This window comes from Pinus tabuliformis, chromosome 7 (assembly GCF_031772625.1).
Source record: "Pinus tabuliformis cultivar Carrire ecotype Pingquan chromosome 7, CPIR1, whole genome shotgun sequence".
In the NCBI taxonomy this organism is placed as follows: Eukaryota; Viridiplantae; Streptophyta; class Pinopsida; order Pinales; family Pinaceae; genus Pinus; species Pinus tabuliformis.
Window position 1 is genome coordinate 685,716,989 of NC_142293.1, and position 6,998 is coordinate 685,723,986.

Consider the following 6,998-nt stretch of genomic DNA (forward strand, 5'->3'; position numbering starts at 1 on the left):
AGTGAGAGGGAAGAGGGAGAGGGAGGGAGAGAGGGGTACTCCCTAGGTGTTAGAAGCCATATTAAATATTTTTAGAGGTACTAAAAGTTCTTAACAAGACCTAGATCTCAAAATATATTATCAAATTGAAGAAGGCACTTTTGTAAGCTAGAAGAAGGATGCTCCCATAATAATGGACTCTCTATCATCCCCAAGATGTGTTCTCCAATGAATGCTCCCTATCAACCACCCAAGAAATTGTCTTCTTTTTTTGTAGCGATTGATGAGCCCAACTTGAATATAGGTTCCTTAACAATCATGGTCTTCTCCAAAGAGGCACCTAACACTATGTTGCAACAAAACTATAAACAAGAGTAAATGCCTAAAATTGTGATAGTTGCGTGCTATTTCACCACCCACTTTTAAGTCTATGATTTCTTGTGCTACACATAACAAGTTCCATGCGTTTCACATAACAAGTTCCATACTATATTTTTATTAAGGCATGTTGGAATCTCAATGCACCCCTTGGGATAGTTTTATTTTTCTAAAGGCATCTCCGATCCTCAACCCCTCCCCATAAGATTTGAACCTATTACCTAATGAGAAGTAAACCCCACACAAACTTATATATATATATATATATATATATATATATATATATATATATATATATATATATATATATATGTCTATATATATATATTCTTTATTTTTCCTTAATTGTACCACTTCCTCAATGGATAAATTGTTTAAGCATACATCACTTCCCCAATGTATAGATATGCCAACATAACCAATTCAAATTAATTCAAAACGATCCCAATATTCCATCACATCAATAGAATAATCAATGATCCCAATATTTTGTCTTTGAGGTTTCTGCGAGTCTCATGTTTGTGTAGATTTTCTTCTGGATCCATCGCATTCAATTTCTTTTGTACCAATATTGTACCAATACAATAGTCACACCGTATTTAATCACTTTGGTTCTTCTTTCCCTTCCCCTTTCTTCCTCATATTGGAATTTTAACCCTGAACATGTCGGATGTAGCCATGATTCACCGTACATGTTTATTATTACATTTCACTGTTCACCAACGTGTGATTGTAGAATATTAATCAAGTTAATATGAAACTATGAAGTATATCATTATACTAAGAATAATTCTAAATTTTGAAAATTATATTTATGTTTATGTTTAATTATTTAAAGAAAAAAATAATGGACAAACAATTTATGGATACTATAAACGTAAAAGTAATAGAATAAGATTCATGTGAAGATTTACATTTTATTATTGTTTTAATATTGTATATTATAGGATAGGTTAATATATTATTTCATAACATTAAAAATAAAGTAATAATAAGTTTATAGGGCATATAATAGGTAGTGACATAGTGTTTTGTTAAGGCACTCCATAGTGTTTTGTAGCATAGGTTAGGTGCCCTCGAGAGATATTGAGAACTTAGATATCCCTTGGTCATGGCTACGGGTGTGAGTCATATAAAGATTCACATGACATAACAAAAAAAAGGAATAGAGTAATAATAATGATGTTAGAAATTACAATGAATTTCAAATAAAAAATGACTTATTTTGGTTTATTCATATCTTAAATTAGTGTAGGAAAAATAATTAAATAGATGATATAATATAATAAAAAAAATCGATGCATTTAGAATTATTTGAAAGTTGCATCTAGGGACAATTTTGAGGGTGAAATCTTTTTCCCATAGCAAAAAAATTGAATATATATATATATATATATATATATATATATATATATAGAGAGAGAGAGAGAGAGAGAGAGAGCCAATACAATTTCATTTTTTATAATACTTTTACTATTCTTAAAAGTTATATTTAAATTCAATGTTGTATTTATATTATGGTTCATATTCATTATGTATTGAGTGAATTCAATCTAGCTGAAATCTTGTTGCAGAACCATCTCATTTGTAAGAGTATATGGTGAATGAGATGTGGACAACAAAAAAAAAAAAACGTATTTGAAATAACATCAATAGAGACTCCTAAAATAATTAACTAACAAGTGAACTAAAAGAATTTGTGTATATTTATGTAATAATAATGAAATTTATACAATTTGTTAGAATATATCAAGAAGATTCGAAAATAATAAGGTTTTATATTAAAATTCACTTTCAATAAGTCAAGTCATTTTTTGTTTGCACAAGAATTACCTATCTTCAAATAAGTTGAACTTCTCATATCGCTTCCCTAATCTAAAATACTAAGCCTAAGAAAAATATAAAGTGAGGAAATATTTGAAGCATAAGTAAACTATAAAGGGATAGCTCATGAGAGATTACATTTCTTAAATACATGATTCCAACCTAATAGTCATTAAAATTTTGGTTATTCAACCTTTGTTGTAATATAATAGCTCCTCCAAGAACAAAAAGTTATAATTTGCAATCCATAATGATACTTAATCATTTCTCTCTGAAAATATTAGGGGTTTGCAACTCCCTTCCAGTGGGTGTCAGAGAATGAGAGAATCTTGTAGCCTTCTGCAAGTTGCTTCCTGCATTGTGGTATGATTATGCGTCAGTACAATATTGTAATATGTTTTCCCCTATAATAAAAGAATAAGATATATACGATGACAGTTGTGGTTTTCTCCCACCTTGGGTTTCCACCTAAAATCCTGGTGTCCTCATGTGTTGTTGTGTTTCTTATGTGTGATGGTTTATTCTGCTCGTACTGTTCATGGTTAATGTTTAATTAATGCCTAATGAATTAATGATGCACTAGTTCAAGTTAAATATATTGTGAAATAAATAACAAGTTAGTTAAATGGTTGTATGATGTTTGTCTTCATCGTAGTTGTGTGCATACATTACTGTACTTAATGACAGTAGCATACAGAAATCTGAATAAGAAATTGAAAGGTTTATGTGAGTTTTAAAATATTGATTCACCGGCCACCAGTATTTTTCCCAACATCCATCGATTCTCTAGAATGTATATTTTGTAGGCATTTGATGATTCGTTATAACAAAAAAATATTTTTTTTTTCCAAAAGGATCAAGATTGTTCCTCTTATATTTAGGAACATGAATATATATAGGAGAACCAAACATTCTCATGTGTCCAACCTGTGGCTTCCTTTCAGAGAATGTTTCTTTAAGATCCATACCTACTAGAACTTTATGAGGGCTTCTATTTTGAATGTACATGGTTTTCAGTGATGCTTCACCTCGTAAAAAAATGGCAATTCCAAATCATGCATGATGTCCTTGACAGACTCTTCAATGGACCTATTCTTTCATTTTTCTACACCATTCTAATATGGATTATAGGGTACAATTAGCTCCCTTGTAATCTTATTATGCCTATAGACTTGTGTGTGATATAGATCGAAGGGCCATGTAACCCTTGGTATGCGGTATTTAACAGTTGGTAAATTCATCACTCACCAACACCCTGTGTAATGGACTAAACCACTAGGAAACCCCCATTTCATTAACTTAGTACAAAGTTTTTATAGTTGAGCATAATTTAGTGTGGAATTATGCAACAAATATTTATTTTACTATGTTGCTTTTAGTAATTATTTAATGGGAAACCAATAATAATATAAATTCCATTTAACCAAAAAAAGGTTCCATGAGAATACTATGCAAATACCTAGCTTAAAGTTTGGTACTAAGAAAATAACAATAAACTCACAATAATGATTAGCTAGATGTAACATCATTATTTAATTAATTACATTTAGTCTCATCTCATGTATAGGTCCATACCTTTACAATACATATAACGCAATATATTTATGGAGAATGTAACTTAGTTCAATTCAGTTTATGAAAGAATTTGAGTGTAAGTATGGAGGTAACTTAGTGATCTCTTTACAGTATATAATCTAATATAGATTATATATATAGAGAGAGAAATTTAAATTAATTGGGTTTGTTTTGAATATTTTGGAGTAATGATTATTATTCTCTCCCCTCAAATTTCATTTTTGAAAGTGATATATAAAAATGAAATGATAAAAATTTTCATAATAGATTTTAACATTATTGTTGAGTTTAATTCTTTTACTATTTAGATAGAAAAATCAAGTAAACTCATATTAATGTTAATGAAATCCCATCATGCTTGAATGCTATTTTTTTCTTTTTAAAATATTCTTTGCGTTTAATAATTATATAGAATGGCATAAATAGGATAATTGATGTAACTGGGGTAGTTCAATTGGAAGCCATGGGATCTAAGAGTGCTTGTAATAGTAGTTGTTGTTGAAACTTCACTAGTCATATTTTCCTAATCATTATATTCGATTTAAAAAATCCAATCTCATATGATTAACATGAATAAGGACTTACCACTAGAGACAGGTGACTAGTATTTTGATGGTCAAAAGCAAAAAGAGGAGTTATGGAGGTGAGCTTCATTGAAATAATCTATAAAAAAAACATTTCCAAATATTAATATAATAAAAGTGAAGAAATGAAATTCGATTACAAATTTAAATATGTTAATTCCGACCATTTTAACTGAAGTAATTCGTACCTTCACCTAGCTTTTCAAGGACTACATATAGTTGATGATTTCCTCTAACACAAGTGTAAGCTAGTATATAACATAAAACGTAATAATAATTTTTAATTCAATTGCTCAAACAATGTTAATCGTTAATTCGACCATCTTTAAAAAAACCATCGACTGAAAAAACAAAACAAATATGAAAATAGAGAATATTTTTTTAAGCTCTCACTAGACTTTATAAGATTTAAATGACAAGATAAAAAAATATTCCTTTTACAAAATTGTGTCACGATAAATATTTTTTACCTTAATGAACCTACTGCCTTTTCTATATATGCATTTTATTGATGCTTCAACTTTTTTACTGTTGTGGAAGAAACTATCTAAAAAGAGCAGCAATATTATACTTTTGAGCAACCAAGAATAAGGTTTTGTAGAACATTCATGCGATCACTAGTCTATGGACTTTTGACTTACATTTCATTGAAATTTAATGGATATAAATCTATTATGTGTCAAACTAATAAATTATTAACGTTTTATATATATATATATATATATACCCTTTCCTTCTAGCTACGACTGTCTATAAATTGTCCTCTTCTTGATCTCATGTGGATATAACCCATCTGAGAATACAATGTTGCATTTGACCTCTACTTCTTCCTTGCTATCGTTGATGATCTCAAAAGCCTCAGGTTCGTGTACGAGAATTGGAGGAGCTTCATGTTCACTTAGGTCACAAGATGTTCCAGTCAACAAGATCAATGCATGGAAACACTACACAAGATTAACAACCGATGTTAGAAAAGTGTGAAAACGTTGAAAGAATTCAATCGAGTGAAACATCATACAGGGTAAAGAATGAATAAATAGAGCTCATATGCACAAAGAAGTCATGGAAATGATGTTGCATGAGTGGATCCATGAAATCGTTAATTAATTGTAGACAATTTTTCCTAACTCCATTGCAAATATGAAGATAAATTAGTGTTGAAAATTGGGTACCTATGGGATCCATAAAGGCGTCATGCATTGGTCGTAGATATATTGTTGTATGCATAACACCTAATATAGGATATCCCACTGAATAAAACCATTTTCCAATTCCAATAAAGGCATTAGTTGTTTGTGCATTCCATGAAAGGATAAGATGTATGGATATGACAATTGCTCAACAAAATGTTTTGTTTAAGCGTTGTACGCCATTATTCAAATCTGAGGAACCCTGAGGTATTGTGTCATACACCTCACCTGACACACACATGATCATAGAAACATCAATAATCTAGTGTCCATGGTGTACTGGAGTTGCACATAATGACGTATCTCTGCAGATAATGGTGATTGTATCCCCAGATGCATAGTCAAGGTGGAGAATGAGGCCAATGTGGTAAAGGAAAGTGTGGTTGTTAATGGAATCTTTGATACTTGAAGGAAAATGTTACCTATTGGCAAGTCTTTTCACGTGCACATCATATTATGTTCGAATGTTTTTTACTTTAAGGAAATGTTGTTCTAAAAATCAGGTGTGACAAAGCAAATTCACCAGCCCCAATTTGTCAGTTTTAATGATGAATATTGCATCCTTGCATTTAATTCTTAATTGATTTCAAGTTTTGCGACAAAGATTCACTTTATTTTGTGCATGATACTTTGGAGATAGGATTCGGTATTATAGTGTACTCCACTTGCAGAGGATGAAATAACCAAATATATGTAGTGAACTCTATGCTTCGACATTAAATTCCACTTGTACTTCAGACATGAGGATTCCCTGGATTGATAGTGGTTTGAGCCTTGGGATTTCCTCGATATCCATGGTGTTGTGGGTTTCCCAATTGATTGTTTTATTATTGTTGCTCATGCACTTATGGTTGTGCTTTGAGTTACTAGTTCTTGGAGACTTGGTTTGACAAACACTGTGGAAGTCCTAGAATAGCTTGGGTTGAGTGACTAATCCTGGAGCCTTGGTCAGAAAAACGATCTGGAGCCCTTGGTGGGTTAAGTTACTAGTCAGAGAAACTTGGCTGGATAAATTCTCTATAGCCCCGTGGCAGATGTGGGTTGAGTTACTAGTCCTAGAGACTGGTTGGAACAAACACTATAGAGCCCTCAACACCTTGGGTAGAGACCGATCTAGTTGGTGTTGGTGATGTCTGAGCATGAGGTGGAATCACTGGATGATGGTTGAGGTGGTTTTGCATTTGGAAGACCCAGTTTAGTTTTGGCTGGTTTATTCCATATGATCATACATTCATGCTTGGAATATGACAAGGAGGTGATTGGCTGAAAGAGAGATTTGGTTCAACCTAATCTATGGTCAGGTGGTACAAGGAAGTCCTTGACTTGGTTGGATTTTTCATATGTTCATAAGAAATATTTTTATCTTTTATTTCATGAGTATTTACACTTGCTATTATGTGGCTTTGAAGGTTTCCCATCATTGTTATTGTGCTGGTTATATGTTGGTTATAAGCATGGTTTTATAACA